Raw genomic sequence first — 15,000 nt, 5'->3', positions numbered from 1 at the left:
TGGCAGTGCCAGGCTCTCGCAGAGTGCCTCCAGGTGGGCTGCGGCCACTTGGGTGTCATCGCCTCCCACAGAGCTGCACGCAGCCACCAGGGCAGCCAAGACCGTGCCAAAGCAGTGCTGGCGCATGGCAACGGGTAGAGGACGGTGCCTGCAGGAGCTACGTCTCCCCAGCTGGGAAGGGGACAGGCCGAGTGCCGTCTCCTCGACTTCCTGCCGCCTGTGCAGATTCCCGCTGCCCTCCTTGCTGCTGGGTGTGTGCCCAGACCAAAGAGCTGCCAAGGGCCGCTTATAGGAATCTTGGAATGCCAGGCCCCAGGGAGGCCCAAGGAAGGCAGCAGGCGGGGAGGAAAGGGGGGGCAAAGGGGGGTTACGTAATGGGCAAACTCAGGGCTGCAGTGGCCATTTCAATGCCTGGCCTTGAGAGCTCCTGGGAGCAGCCTTGCTTGCAGCTGACGTTGATCCCTTCCTGTGTCCAACCAAGGAGTATCGGAAAGGGGGCAGTTTCTAACCCTGAGCCCCTCTGCCTGGGTCACTGGAACACCAGGAGCTGCAGACAGCAACATAGGAAACTGCTTCCTGCTGAGTCAGACTCTTGGCCTGTAGACTTCAGTGTTGTCAAGCACTGACTGGCAGCAGTCCTCCAGGGTTTCGGACAAGTGTCTTCAGCAGCCAGCATTGCGAGAGATCAACCCCCCGGGATGTTCTACCTGCAACATTCAGGCCTCTATCACCATTCTATGCTTGTCTCTCCAACCCCCACCCCTGCACTGCTGCCCTTTGTCTACTGTCATCTTCTATGGGGTTAAATTCTGCTGCAGTAGGAAGCTGGTGAGCAAAGGAATGGAGAGGAACACCCGCTTCTCAATGTCCCACTTCTTTCAAAAGGTACAGGGAGGGCACGCAGATTTCAATCAGGCTGTAGGGACCAGAACTTAGGGGAAAAGCCCGCACAAAGATCATTGCTCTATAAAGTTACCATGAGGAGGTCATTCCGCCAATGTTCTGGCCCCTCTGTACCCAGAACAAAGACTGGTGCCCTACTTGATTTGCCTAGTGGGGGGAGGGGAGAGAGAATGGACAGCCCATGGCCTTTTTGTAGTTGAGTTGGTATACTGTGGCATCAAGAACAAGACTTGTGTTTCTGAATGTGCAAAAGCATGTCCTGTGTATTATTTGGATGTATGACTTGTGAGACTCCTATAAATGTCAGATTATCCCCATATTGCAGATGGGGGAAAACAGGCCAAGAGGGCACAGCTTGTCTAAGACTGCCCAAGTGAGCTTATGGCAGAGGCAAGATTTAAACCAGAGAACTCCACTTCACGTGGATTCACACATGAAGTATGCGGATTCACAACCCTATTCACACCCACAAGTTACTATATGGATAGGGAATAAAAACCATCAGTAAAGTCCAGGAGGCATATAAGCCTATACAGAGAATTATTTATAGCTGCTATCTTAAAAACTGCCTATCTGTGGAAGCCTATATGCCTTCTCTTCTCTTTCTTGCTAGCCTGATGAAGACTCCTAGCACATGCAGAAGCTTGCTGTGGACAGTTTTGTTGCCTTTATTGGACCCTACTACGGGCCTGTGAATTTTCCTGCTGGACGACAAACACGACCACCTCTGCTTTTACAGTTCCCAAGATGGAGTGTATAGCACAAATCTGTGTAGTCTGGACTGCACACAAGCATGATCTCCATTGAATGAAACAGAGTCAATCTCTTGCCCTGCCTCAGTTTACTCTACAGCAGCCCTGGGAAGTGCTTCTTCACTCGCCCCCCAGCCCAAGTATATACACAGCCAAGACAGTTGCTTACCCTCGTTTCCATATCTGTCCCCTTCTTTGGGGTTGTGTATTTTTTTTAAGCCCTTCCCTTGTGGTCTAGGTACAGCACCACAAATATAGTGCAGGTGCCACTAGGGCAGAGCTTCTGAACAGTTGTGTTCCACTGAACAACCTCACATGGACAAACTATTTGAGATACCACCAGAAGTAACTGGCGATAACATCTGCCAGGTGAGCAGGGATACAATGCAGCCAAGTTTAATCTGTACCAAAGTTTTATTTTAAAAAAGAAGAACAGGGTCTCTCGCCCACAGAAGCCACGCTTGGCATCCCATCTGAAACGACATTCAGTCAAGGTCACTGTCTTCAGCCATGACAGCCAAATGGCGCCTCCACGTTTAGGAGCAGAATGTCTAAGAATGTATGTTGTCAAGGGCGATCTGTGGGGACAGTTCCCAGAGACATCTAACCGGCCACCAAGCAAAGGCAGGAGGCTGGGCAAGATAGTTCCATCAAGTAACACCTTTGAGGCCCTGTCTTGGTTTCATGCTAAGCAGACCAGTGGCGTGCGCTTCTTCAGCAATATTCTTCAACGAGGACAGACACCTGCCAGCCCTGGTAGAAAAAAGCCCAAACAAATCAAGTTATTATAGAGGAAATCTGTACCCAGCCACCTCCTGCCCCCACAACTGCTCCGAGTCCCATCAGACAGTTCCTTCTGGAGCAGAGCTTCCTCCTCTCCCCCTGCTGGCCCCAGTGGGTTCAACCTTTGCAGGTTCTGGCACCAGGACAAAGGGTAAGACACAACACTGTCTCCTCATCAGGACCTCCCAATGCCCAACACTGTGTTTGGGCACGCTCAGCTTCCCCCGTCCTCCCCTTCATGTAGGTGCTGAAGAATGGTTAGATTCGCATGAGGCTCTCACCTGTTGGATGCAAAGGGCTAACACAGCCAGTCTTCTGTAGAGTGCTGGCAAAAGGGGACCCACAGGTAGCATTGCAGCTGAGCTGGTGAGTCTTGCCCGGACAAAGCTAGCCTTCCAAGAGAAAAGGCACAGAACATAAGAATCAACAGGAGGACTGCAGCCGGGAACAGCCACCCTGAGCCCCCATTGCTCCTGGACTCAGAGGGAACCACTCAGTCACAGAGATCAGACTGGGGCGGTAAAGGTCTCATCACTGGAGCAAGTTTCGGGGCGCAAGGGAAGTCTCGAAACAGCATTCAATGCTGACAGTCGAGAATCAAGCCACAAAGAAATGGGGTTTGGTTTAGGTTTAAGATCAGTACTTTTCCCCCCATTCTCTAGCTCAGACCCCTAACCTTAAGAAGTGGTTTAGTCCCAGTTTGGATGCTTTAAACCAGGGGTGTCAAATATAAGGCCAAATGAAGCCTGTCATAATTGGGCTCTCCCATATCTTGAGAATATGAACATGATTTGCATTTTCTCTGTCATTTGAAGCTAATCAATTTCAAGGCAAGATCAATGTGCTGATTTCTGGCCATTGCCGGCTTCGTGATGTCACTTCCTGCCCTCAGCAGGCAGCACGAATGCCAACTTCGGCCCTCTGTATGAACAGAGTTTGACATCCCTGCTTTAAACCCACCTTTTTAAGATGTTATTCCATGTAGAAAAGCAGCTTATAAAGTCTACAAAATACTATAGTAAAGTTAGTTTAAAAAAAACAAACTTATGGGGTAGACCCTTTACATACAAATTGCAAAGCCAAGCAATTACTGAACACTTCACTTTCAAAAACTGGTCACTGTTCTGTGTGTTTAGGAGATTTGACCCAACATTCAAGGCTAAAGATTTTAGGTCACTGAAAAAACCTCTCCAAAGTAATTTGGGACCTATTCCCACTTCCTGCTCACATGGATAAATCTCTGGCAAGTGCTCACTCACCTAAGAAGCTGCGAAGGATTCCAGCAAGATTCAGGAAGCTGCTGCCCTCCATCTGCGAGGGAAAGATCCAGAAAGGCAGATCAAGTCAGTGATGTACATCCAAAAAATCAGGATCCCCCCCCACACACTACTCAGAGCTTAATCCTATGCATGTCTACTGAGAAGTAAGTCCCACTAGAGTCAAAGGGGCTTACTCCCAGGAAAGTGTGGATAGGATTGGGCTGTCAGTCAGGCGAAGTTTTTCAGTTGTTCAAACCTTTTCACGATTTTGAACACAAAATCTCAAAGTGAGCTAGTTAGACTCATCATTAAAACTGCAACAACATCTCCTGTTCCTTTCAGTTTATAAACTGGGAGCAAGAGAATATTCCCAGCTAGCCCTGGGGGCTCCTGGGATGGCCCAGACCAGTGCCTTCTTAGACCTCCATCAGTGAAGATCTCCACCCAGAGCAGGCCACACAGGGAAGCCCTGAGGACATCCATTCAAAAACACTTGAAGGGATCCACTGTTGAGCAGGATCCAGTAGGAAAGAAGCCCTGGGGAAGGCAGAAGCAAAAGGGCTTAAGGTGCTATTGCCTTGTGCTCCCTCCAGCAGGTAGAATGGTCTACTCCAGCTCCCAGGACTGCATAGAATTTATGCAACACAAAGGCTGGAGATCAGGCCACCTTCTAGGACTCCAACATGCCACGTCTCCATGAGTCAAAATACTCCAAAACAAGTGAGGAAATGGAACACCCTGACCTCTCAGATACGTTCTCCAGCATACTTCCACATTCCTGGAGGAGGGGTTATGACAGGACAATTCCTGCTCTTCTCAGCAGTAATTCAGGGCTATTTGTGCCCTGCCTTTCTAGCTTAAAGGGAATGGCAATTTGTTGAAGGCAAGATGGCGCCAGAGGTCTGTGCCTTTCAATACAGGGAGGGGGGGAATCTAGGACTATTATGACCTAATAAATGCAAAAAAATCAAAGTTTATCCATCACTAGGGAAAGTGGTTTGGGAGTTGGTCATCGACCTGGAAGAGCCAGGTTCAAAACCCCGCTCAGCCATGAAACGTCCTGGGTCGGTCACTCTCTTGAGCCTCACCTACTTCATAGGGTTGTTGTGAAGACAAAAGGAGGGGACAAAAGGATGTACACCTCCTTGAGCTCCTTGGAGGAAGGGCGGTAGAAAAATGTGAAAATAAAAAAATCACTGAGCCACGGCCCCTCCTACGTACCTGGAGCTCCCCATCAGGGAAGATGATATACAGCCCAGGCTTGCCATCCTGTAAAGAAGTTTGGACAATTAAAAAAATCCAGGGCAAGGTTAACCTCCAACTCTTCACTTCTCCCTAGTGGGTCAACGCAGCCCTTTTTGTCCCATACAGTTGCACCACAAAGGGGGAGGACAAAGCCCCCTCAAGGACAATGGCAGTCTTTCTTGTTGCAAAATCTGCAGCAAGTCACAACAGGTACAGGGCCAAGAGATTGTGCGCTGAATCACTCACACATACTCACTGGCGTTCAAAAGCCCAGGAACTACTCGAGGGTTCTGGGCCCAGAACAGCTAGAGACCCTCATTCCCCAGTTCTAGCTCAGATCTGCTCCCAGCCAAGGCTCAGATTCCGCATCTCAACAGGGGCATTCAGCCGAACGAGATTCCAAGAGCAGATTCATCATTTCAGTTGAGCTGGGAAGCACTGAGGGTCTGAGCTGAGAACAGGGGAGAGCCAAAATCCTTAGGTCTCAGGGCACATGACGCAGCCTATATGGCCAGATAACACCATACCCGAGGCTGCTCCATTAGAGCTTGCCCTAGACTGGCATCTCACACAAGTAGGTGCAGATCTGCGAACCCCACATATGAACCTTGAGGTGTGTAGCAAAGGAAGGATATTAAATGTGGTTTAAATGAACTCACTTTCTCCACCCTTTGGGCACAGGAAGACAGCTGGTCCAACAACCACTGTCAGACATTCCTCCCAGGGGCTCTTCCCCAAGACCTCACATGCCAAGGACTGGCTGAAATGAAACACAACGAAAAAGGGATTTGTAAGGTCAACACACAGAGAGTCAGGATTCATAACAAGCAAGTAGTCCATATGAAGCCACCTCCAGCACGTACCCCCTCCCAAACCAGGTCCCATCAGACAGTTCCTTTCGGAGCAGAGCTTCCTCCTCTCCCCCTGCCGGCCCCAGTGGGTTCAACCTTTGCAGGTTCTGGCGCCAGGACAGAGGGTAAGACGCAAAGGGATTTCTTCATTGGGACCAGAGTGATGATATAGGCTTAAGGTCCCCAAATTCTAACCTAGCACAGGGCTGTTGATGTAGGCTGAAACTCACCTGTTGGACTCAAGGCCTCCGAATCTGCTATCTCCACCTGCCCTCCAAAAGCCATGCCGATCCTGGAACAGAAGAGGTCACATTTTATTCTTTAGACTATAGAGATTTTCAACCTTTTTCATCCCATGGCACACTGACAAGGCACTAAAATTGTCAAGGCAGACCATCAGTATTTTGACCACTGACAAGGCACACCAGGTTGCTGCTAGGGGGCTCAATCCCTCAATTGCCCTACTAATAAATGACCTTCCTCAAACTCCTGCGACACACCTGCAGACCATCCGTGGCACACCAGTTGAAAATCGCTGGTTTAGACCTTAGAAAACTACAGTCTGCCCTGACACAAGCAACTGCCGCCTACAGTCTGCCCTGACACAAGCAACTGCCGCCTACTGAGTTCAGACCCTCTGTGAATCTAGTGCCAGCGTTGCAAGACACCAAGAGGCAGCAAGCCCCAAGGTTTTAGACAGGCGGGTCTTCCCAGACATATCAGGATGGAACCGGTAACCTCTGCATGCAAAGCAGGGAGCTCAATCCCTACCAGGCTCCTGGACTCAGAGGGAACCACTCAGTCACAGAAATCAGACTGGGGCGGTAAGAATCTCATCACTGGAGAGCCACAGCAGGTCGGGGACATGTTTGTGGTGGGAGAGAAGCTGGGAAAAGCCAGGAGGCAGAACCCACAAGGCAACAAGCTCTCCCCAGACTCACTGTGTTCAGCCACGGAGGGAGGAATCTGGTGTCGGGAGTGGGAGTGGCAGAAGCAGAGCCTCCCAAAAGCAGTGCTTGGAACAGACAAGTTAATAAACGATGTCCACTCCCCAAACCATGTCTGGGCTTATCTCTCTGCCCCACTTCCTTTGTTAGCACAAAAACCCAATTGGCAGGGTTTCACTGGCAGCATTTGCACCAGCAACACAACGATCAAGGAGGGCAGTTCCCCCGGTACTCACCATTCTGCAGCTGAGGCACCCCCACCTGTGCAGAATAGAGAGAATCTGATCAGTAACATGGATGGGGAAGGCACCGGAGCCTTGCCAGGCAGAGGAGCACAAGTTTGATCAGGGCTTTGGTAACTCTTATTGCCACGAGACTAGCGTCGTCCAACAATTCAAGGTCATCATTTCAAACAGTGGGTTCTCAAGTGCCCAATCGCCTGGCGCCAAGAGGAACAGGCTACAGAAGGGCCATGTCAAGGGCCTGCAGGCCGTCAGCAAGGAGGTTCCCACCCCTCCTCACTTAGATGCACAAAGTAACTGCAACTTACCCATTTCCAGCTCCACCAATCCTCGTGCAGGAACAGGCAGCCTGAAATTGAGAAAGCAAACGTGAATTTTTGTTCCATGCGCACATCCCCCCCACACACCCCTCCCCACAGGAAACGGTGTTCTCAGATGCAACACTGACATCATGACTCAGATATATGCTTGTCTATTGGGAGTCATCACTGAACACAACCGGGGAATGGGTTGGAATCTCAACGTGAGAACAAGTGCTGACATTATCTGGGCAGCATTGATAACAAGATTTACTTATACTTGTCCAACTGGCTCTTAACACCATGTCAGGTTTTTTAAACTGTTGTAAGCGGCCTTGAGCGTTTTAGAAAATAACTCAATAATAATCATCAGTTTATAATTATATAATATAATAATTATATAATTTAAATTATATAATAACGATAGCAAAAGCATAAATGTTTATAATAAAAAATAAACTGGGTCATGCAGCCATACATTGAATTAAGATTCTGGGCCATTTTTGAAAAAGTGTCACCCAGCCTCAGTTTTTCCGTCTGTGAAATGGGAACGAAGAGCAGCCGTGGAAACTTCATTTTTTCGGGATTGAAATTCTTACACAAAGCAGGGAACTCAAGCTCCCTCCCCTTATTCATGAGTTCAGTTGGTTGGAAGCTGGATATTGGGGGGGAGGTGGATCTCAGGTCTGATTCATCCATTCCTATCCAGAATTCATCCATTCCTTTCCCACTTCACATCACAAGACAAACTGAACAGGAAGGCACCTGGCTGATTCAACAGTGCCAAGGAACCTTCCACCCAAGACAGGCCACCTCTCATTTCAGAAGAGATCAGCTACTCACATGTAATGCAAGCTCACAGTGGAGGATTCTTCTACCTGTAGGAAGGGTTGGAGAAGGGGGAAAGCATCTTTTTATTAAGGCATTAAGGGAGTCAGGTTGTTTTATTTTGCATTTTTGGCCCTTTCTTGGGCAGGGAAAACATCGATCACATGGCTACAGCTTGGCAGGTCTCCTCTACCCCCCCGTAGCCCCCCCCTTGAGCGCTACTCAGAATTGGGTCGAGTTTTTCTCCACGGAAAGCCTCAGAAAGAGAGAGTTCGTGGATCTCATCTTTGTAGCACTTCAAGAAACCATCTGGACAGGGTAAAAACCGAGCTGAGCCCATCCTTTTTAATTGCACGGAGCACCAACCAGGGGGCACTAGGTCTAACTCAGTGTTTCCCAACCTTTAGGAGCCTGCGGACCACTGACCACTCAGACACAAACACTGAGATTGTAGTAGACTACATGCTACCCCTTCCATCCCCACCACACCAAAAAATACAATTCAATTTGGTAGCCCATGCGGGGGGTGGATGCGTTCGGCACACAAAGCTTGCCACAGAAAATAAATCAGGGATTTGACCTACAGGCGACTATTATTTTGTGCCTAGAAAGAGTGTACAAAAAAACAGGCTGGGTTGCCATCTTACCAGGAGAGGAAGGTCCACAAAGCCTCGGGAATGTGGATCTGCAGACATAAAAGCAAGAGCAAGTTAGGAGGGGCACAACCCCAGGAAGGGGATTCTGCACATGGCCTGCATCTGGTCTCAGAAACTTAAGGATATCCACACAGAGTTTTCTTCAGAACAGGTCTGTGAAAAGTTTCATCACAGAAAGACCAAATGCTGGTTTCGTTCACAACCCAAAGCTTATACCAAGCACAGCAGCTGAAAGGTTAAGAAAGAGTTGGCCACCCTGGAACTCACAGAGATCAGGGTGACCGGATGTCATAGCCCCCAAAGAGGACAGGGCACCCCTAAACGTAGGACATCCAAGAAAAACGTAGGACAAAAGAAAAGCTAAACACTCGTATATGGATTTCACGTGGTTAACTTAAACACTTATTACTTATTAAATTTAAAACTATATTCAATATAATTTATTAATGACAAGGCAGCTCTGCACTGCCTGCTCACATGAAAAAGGAGGACGCTTAAGTTCTTTTCCAGGATGCCAGGCTAAGAGGACTTGTCCTGGAAAAGGAGGGCGCCTGGGCACCCCAACATAAATAGGCAGGAAAACACAGGATTTAAATTTAGGGAAAGAAACCCCACCAAGGATTAAGAGACACACATCACAGCAAAAGGGCAGGATGCAACCCTGGCCCCAAGGTGGGGTGGTTCAATGAAGATACCCCCCCAATCCAGGTCAGCCCCCACCCCCAAAAAGAGTTTATTGCACAGGGCAATACAAGCCATGTGGACTTGGAAGGGAATCTAACTGCGGTTTCATAGAACCTGCACCCTACACCTTTTGCACTCCATGCAAAACTACAGGGATAAGAAATTCCCTTGGGTCATGTGCATAGCAAACACCCACCCTAGGCACCTTTTACTCCACAAGAAGTCCCACTGAGCCAAAAGGGCTTTACTGTGGTGTAAGAGACTGCAGGCCTGCATGGAATCCCTTTGACACCCCCATGCAAAACTATGGGAATAAGAAATCCCTTTAGGTTGTGTGCATGCAGAACATCCATCCCAAGCACCTTTTACTCAGCAAGAAGTCCCATTGAATTAAATGGGTTTACTCTGGTGCGGGAGACTACAGACTGGCATGGAATCCCTTTGGCACCCTATGCAAAAATATAGGGAAAAGAAATTCCCTTGGGTTGTGTCCTTACTGAACACTCACCCCAAACACCTTTTACTCAGTAAGAAGTCCCATTGAACTAAATGGGCTTACTCTGGAACAGGAGACCGCAGGCTTGCATGGAACCCTTCTGGCCCTTGCAAAGGCACAACCGGGCCCTTGCAAAGATGCCCCTCCTTTCCTCCCCCCAAAAGTTCTGGGGGTCCATACCCACTGGGAAAGCAGAAGGGGGCCCTACAGAACACACTCAACCGGCCCTGAGACCCCGCAAGGCTCTGCCCCGGGGGGATGGCAATGGATTGACTACAGCACTTACCTGCCTCGCAGCAGCAACGCCTGCAAAAAAGAAATCAGATCCGGCCGCCGAAGGGTTAAATACCCTGCTGCCGCGGGGCACGCTGGGAAAAGTCCTTTCGAATGGCCGCCGCTTCCTAGAGAAGCCACGTGCGTCTTTGGAGGTTGCCTGCACTGATGGAAGGGTTACCATAGAGTTGCGAAGGGGCAGAGCGACACCCCCAAAGGGATCATGCAGTGGCGTAGCTAGCAGGGGGGCGACACCAGCAGCGACCAAAATCGCGATTCGTAGGAGTAATACTGTCATGTGACATATCAATCGATGCGGAATTTACAGCTGAATGTAATGCAGCAGACAGGAGTGAAGGATCTCCATGCTGTCCAAAGCTAAGGCCAAAAAACCAAAAACATACTTATGTGACATTGGGCACAATCCTAAACAGGTCTACTCAGAAATAAGTCCTATTTTGTTCAATGGGACTTACTCTCAGGAAAATGTGGTAAGGATTGCAGCCATTTAGCAGGTTGGCTTAATTCCAAACAGACCAGAGAGACTGAGGCTGCAATCCTGTCCACACTTAGCTGGGAGTAAGCCCCATCAACTATAATGGAATTTAATTCAGAGTAGACATGCATAGGCTTGGGCTCTGATTGTTCAAAGAGTCAATGAGATGTTATTAAGACACAGCAGGGAATCCATAACACATTAGTATAGTGACACCCTGGGGTGTGGGTGTGTGAGTGTGAGAGACCACTAGTGACCAAAATAGTGGAAATTCTGGTTTTTAGGAATAAAACCATCATGGCGTATACCATTAGATGTGAAGTTTAATGCAGAATGTAATGAAACCAACAGCATTGAAATATCTGATCTATCAAAGGTTATATCCAAATAACCAGAAAAAGAAAACACAACCGACTTATGTAATGGGCAGCCCAATCCTAACCCGCGTTGGCAGGGGAGGTCGGCTGGCCTACCCCCTATCCAATGTGGGGATGGGGTTGGCTGACAGCTCAGCCCGCCAGGGGCAAGGAGAATTCCTTCCCCTTACCCCAGGTAAAGCCACAAAAGCCCCAAGGGGGTTACTCGGATTGAGCCACCTGAAGAGGTGGTGAAGATCCAAGTAGCCCGGAGCTGCTCCAGGACTACCTGGGACCAGAGCTAGGATCTGGCACAGCCACAGGTCTGCTTGCTGCCCACCTTCCCTCCGCCACCTCAAAGCACCTCCTTTCCCCCCTCTCCGCACACCCTCAGAACCCCACACCGTCCTGACTTCGGCTTACCTTTGTGCCAGCCCAACAGGGCTTGGGCGGCCTCTGGAGGCTGATGCACATCCGTGAGTGGGCCTCTCTCCTCCAGAGTCATCACAGAAGTGCCTGACGGCACTTTAGCAACACTCTTCAGCTGGTGCAAGAGATGCTGGCCAAGAGTGCCTTCTGGATTGTGCCCAAAATGGGTTCAAAACTGACCAATGAGCCTGAGTGTTCTGAGAGCTAACAAGGTTCCACATCAGGGAACCAATAAGATGTTCCCTTTTGAAGTATCAGAGGTAATACCAACTCCTATTCCGTTGTGTGTGCCATCAAGCTGGCTACTGGTTCTGTGTTGGTTGGGTGACTGGTAGTTTGATAGTAAAATAAATAAAGGTAATGGGGTGACCCCATGAGTTAGAAGACCAGGTGATACAAACCTCAGCAATGCCACTGGTAGGAAGGTTGGGTGCTGTTGATCGCTGGCTTAGATCGCTTCTAATGGATTCTAAACATTCCTGGTGGACTATATCAGTGGTCATTAACCATGATGGCTACATTGAACCTCCAGGTGCAGGGGCAGTGTATCCCCAAGTACTACGTGCAGGGGAGCAATAGCAGGGGAGGGAACCGACGTTTATCCACTGCTTGTGGGAAAATTTTCTCTGCATTTATTTTCTGGCCATTCTTATTATTCATTTCATGTCATGATTATGACTAACTCTCAGCCTCACCTACCTCGCAGGGTTGCTGTGAGGACAAAAGAAGGGGAGGAACCATGAATAAAGAAGAAAAGGAACCATGCTCTCTCTCTCCTAACTCTCCCAACACTCAATTTGAGTGGATGTCCCCTGGTTCTGGTGTTATGTGAGAGTGAAAAGGGCATCTCTCTATCCACTCTGTCCATCCCCTGCATAATTCTGTATGTCTCAATCATGTCCCCCCTCAGGCGTCTCTTTTCTAGGCTGAAGAGACCCAAACGCCGTAGCCTTTCCTCATAAGGAAGGTGCCCCAGCCCCGTAATCATCTTAGTCGCTCTCTTTTGCACCTTTTCCATTTCCACTATGTCCTTTTTGAGATGCGGCGACCAGAACTGGACACAATACTCCAGGTGTGGCCTTACCCTCGATTTGTACAAGAGAGTTCCTTTTTCTCATAAGCAGCATCCCTTCCTTACAGCATTAGGATGTCCTAGGTTAGGTCTGGCTGATGTGCCAAGATGCAGGGAACCTTTCCGCCCAATTTTCCAGGAGTCACCCCCTCACCTCTGACGCAGGCTTAAGCACCTTGCCACTCTCTCCCCGGGCTTTTCCTCTCCCAGCTGAGCTCTAGCACTACTGCTGGGAGGAGGCCAAAGCATCGCACATACCTCACAGGGGCTCGGGGGGGGGGCCAGCGACCCAGGAGCCTTGAGAAACGCCTGGGGTCTGCCCCACTTTGGGTGACATTGAGGTGATGGGGCCAGTCCTTCCAGAGCAGCTGTGTTCAGCTGCCACCGACCTGCGCCCACTTGGGCAGAGAGGGTCACAGGGCTCTGGGGAGGGCACCACAGACCCCCCCCCCCATTCTTACTGGCTCTGAGCAGCTGCCCTGATCCCACTTCTTGTCGTAGGTGACCACTCCACCCCCCCAATACATATCACAGATATTGTAACACAGAAAACTAAATATATTGAAAAGGATCTTGAATTCCACCTCCCTTTTTGGGTATGTGACTACACAGTCACTGTGACACCATTCCCAAGACTGCTTTGCAATCACAGAAAAGTTGTCCTGCCCCAAAGTTCTGGCAATAAAGACTGCAAGTGTGATCATCTCTTACTCCCCCTTTGTAAACCACAAACCTATATTAGGACTGCAAACCTGTCCCTTAATTCTTTTTTTTTCCTTATGCTGTGATCCCAAAGGTGCTGGGGGTGGGGGGCTATAGAGCTCTCAGACTTGTGTGTGTGTGTGTGTGTTGTGCAGGAAATGCCAGTGCTGTGTGCGCGTATGTGTATGCGTGTTGTGTAGGGAAGGAGGGGCTGTGTGTGTGTGTTGTGTAGGAAATGAAAGTGCTGTATGCGTGTTGTGTAGGGAAGGAGGGGCCTGTGTGGTGTGCGTACGTGCATGTGTGTTGTGTAGGGCTGTGTGTGTGGTGTATGTGTATTCGTGTTGTGTAGGGAAGGAGGGGCTGTGTGCGCATACGTTTATGCGTGTGTTGTGTAGGGAAGGAGGGGCCTGTGTGGTGTGCATATGTGTATGCGTGTTGTGTATGGAAGGAGGGGCTGTGTGCGTGTGTTGTGTAGGAAATGAGAGGGCTGTGTGCGCATACGTGTATGCGTGTTCTGTAGGGAAGGCGGGGCTGTGTGGTGTAGGAAATGAGAGTGCTGTATGTGTGTTGTGTAGGGAAGCAGGGCTGTGTGTGTGTGTGTGTTGTGTAGGAAATGAGAGGGCTGTGTGTGCATACGTGTATGCGTGTTGTGTAGGAAATGAGAGGGCTGTGTGCATGTTGTGTAGGGGCGGAGGGGCCTGTGTGTGTGTGTGTTGTGTAGGAAATGAGAGGGCTGTGTGCATGTTGTGTAGGGGCGGAGGGGCCTGTGTGGTGTGCGTACGTGCATGTGTGTTGTGTAGGAATTGAGAGGGCTGTGTGTGCATATGTGTATGCATGTTGTGTAGGAAAGGCGGGGCCTGTGTGGTGTGCGTACGTGCATGTGTGTTGTGTAGGGAAGGAGGGGCTGTGTGTGTGTTGTGTAGGAATTGAGAGGGCTGAGTGCGCATACGTGTATGCGTGTTGTGTAGGGAAGGAGGGGCTGTGTGTGTGTGTTGTGTAGGGAAGGAGGGGCCTGTGTGGTGTGCGTCCGTGTAGGTGTGTTGTGTAGGGAAGGAGGGGCTGTGTGTGTGTGTGTTGTGTAGGAAATGAGAGGGCTGTGTGTGTGTTGTGTAGGGAAGGAGGGGCCTGTGTGGTGTGCGTCCGTGTAGGCGTGTTGTGTAGGGAAGGAGGGGCTGTGTGTGTGTGTGTGTTGTGTAGGAAATGAGAGGGCTGTGTGTGTGTTGTGTAGGGAAGGAGGGGCCTGTGTGGTGTGCATCCGTGTAGGCGTGTTGTGTAGGGAAGGAGGGGCTGTGTGTGTGTGTGTGTGTTGTGTAGGAAATGAGAGGGCTGTGTGTGTGTTGTGTAGGGAAGGAGGGGCCTGTGTGGTGTGCATCCGTGTAGGCGTGTTGTGTAGGAAATGAGAGGGCTGTGTGTGTGTTGTGTAGGGAAGGAGGGCTGGCTGGCTGAGGATCGGGCCCCCCGTCCGGGGAGGGGGCCCGGCCCGGCCCGGCCAGGGCGTGACCTCACAAAGCCCCCCCCCCCGGTCTAGGGAGGCTGCCAGCGGCCAGCGCCTCCCTGGGCGGCCCGGCGGGCGATGGGCTGCGTGGAGTCCAGTGATGCCCTTTCCGCGGACTCCACCGACGAAGCCGCAGAGCCCGCCCAGAAGCCCTCGGCCCCGGCAGTCCCGAGACTCAGGCAGGGTGAGCCGCGGGAATCCCCAGCGCACGTGGGAGGGCTTCCCCGGTGGG

General features: G+C 50.2%; 1 long non-coding RNA gene and 7 other non-coding genes across 9 annotated transcripts; all 8 read right to left on the bottom strand.

Moving 5' to 3' along the window:
• Window positions 1-2,050: 2,050 nt before the first annotated feature.
• Window positions 2,051-10,253, bottom strand: LOC136635848 (uncharacterized). Of its 2 annotated transcripts, none has more exons than XR_010793419.1 (11): window positions 10,232-10,253; window positions 8,757-8,794; window positions 8,125-8,159; window positions 7,291-7,331; window positions 6,977-7,001; window positions 6,024-6,085; window positions 5,602-5,702; window positions 4,919-4,966; window positions 3,698-3,749; window positions 2,720-2,830; window positions 2,051-2,408 (listed from the first exon to the last, which is right to left on the bottom strand). It is a non-coding gene; the product is annotated as an uncharacterized lncRNA (long non-coding RNA). The 2 variants fall into 2 exon arrangements; XR_010793420.1 differs by having other exon boundaries at window positions 2,720-2,825.
• Window positions 2,493-2,619, bottom strand: LOC136635865 (small nucleolar RNA SNORD22). Its single transcript, XR_010793433.1, has one exon. It is a non-coding gene; the product is annotated as a small nucleolar RNA SNORD22 (small nucleolar RNA).
• Window positions 2,912-2,982, bottom strand: LOC136635861 (small nucleolar RNA SNORD31). The gene has a single exon (XR_010793430.1). It is a non-coding gene; the product is annotated as a small nucleolar RNA SNORD31 (small nucleolar RNA).
• LOC136635853 (small nucleolar RNA SNORD29) lies at window positions 3,935-4,011 on the bottom strand. The gene has a single exon (XR_010793422.1). It is a non-coding gene; the product is annotated as a small nucleolar RNA SNORD29 (small nucleolar RNA).
• LOC136635857 (small nucleolar RNA SNORD30) lies at window positions 5,294-5,364 on the bottom strand. The gene has a single exon (XR_010793426.1). It is a non-coding gene; the product is annotated as a small nucleolar RNA SNORD30 (small nucleolar RNA).
• Window positions 5,821-5,948, bottom strand: LOC136635863 (small nucleolar RNA SNORD22). Its single transcript, XR_010793432.1, has one exon. It is a non-coding gene; the product is annotated as a small nucleolar RNA SNORD22 (small nucleolar RNA).
• LOC136635859 (small nucleolar RNA SNORD31) lies at window positions 6,575-6,640 on the bottom strand. The gene has a single exon (XR_010793428.1). It is a non-coding gene; the product is annotated as a small nucleolar RNA SNORD31 (small nucleolar RNA).
• Window positions 8,327-8,402, bottom strand: LOC136635855 (small nucleolar RNA SNORD26). Its single transcript, XR_010793424.1, has one exon. It is a non-coding gene; the product is annotated as a small nucleolar RNA SNORD26 (small nucleolar RNA).
• Window positions 10,254-15,000: the final 4,747 nt, after the last annotated feature.

The sequence above is a fragment of the Tiliqua scincoides genome, unplaced genomic scaffold (genome assembly GCF_035046505.1).
Source record: "Tiliqua scincoides isolate rTilSci1 unplaced genomic scaffold, rTilSci1.hap2 HAP2_SCAFFOLD_111, whole genome shotgun sequence".
NCBI classification, from domain to species: domain Eukaryota; kingdom Metazoa; phylum Chordata; class Lepidosauria; order Squamata; family Scincidae; genus Tiliqua; species Tiliqua scincoides.
This window is presented reverse-complemented; position numbering and strand designations above follow the sequence as displayed.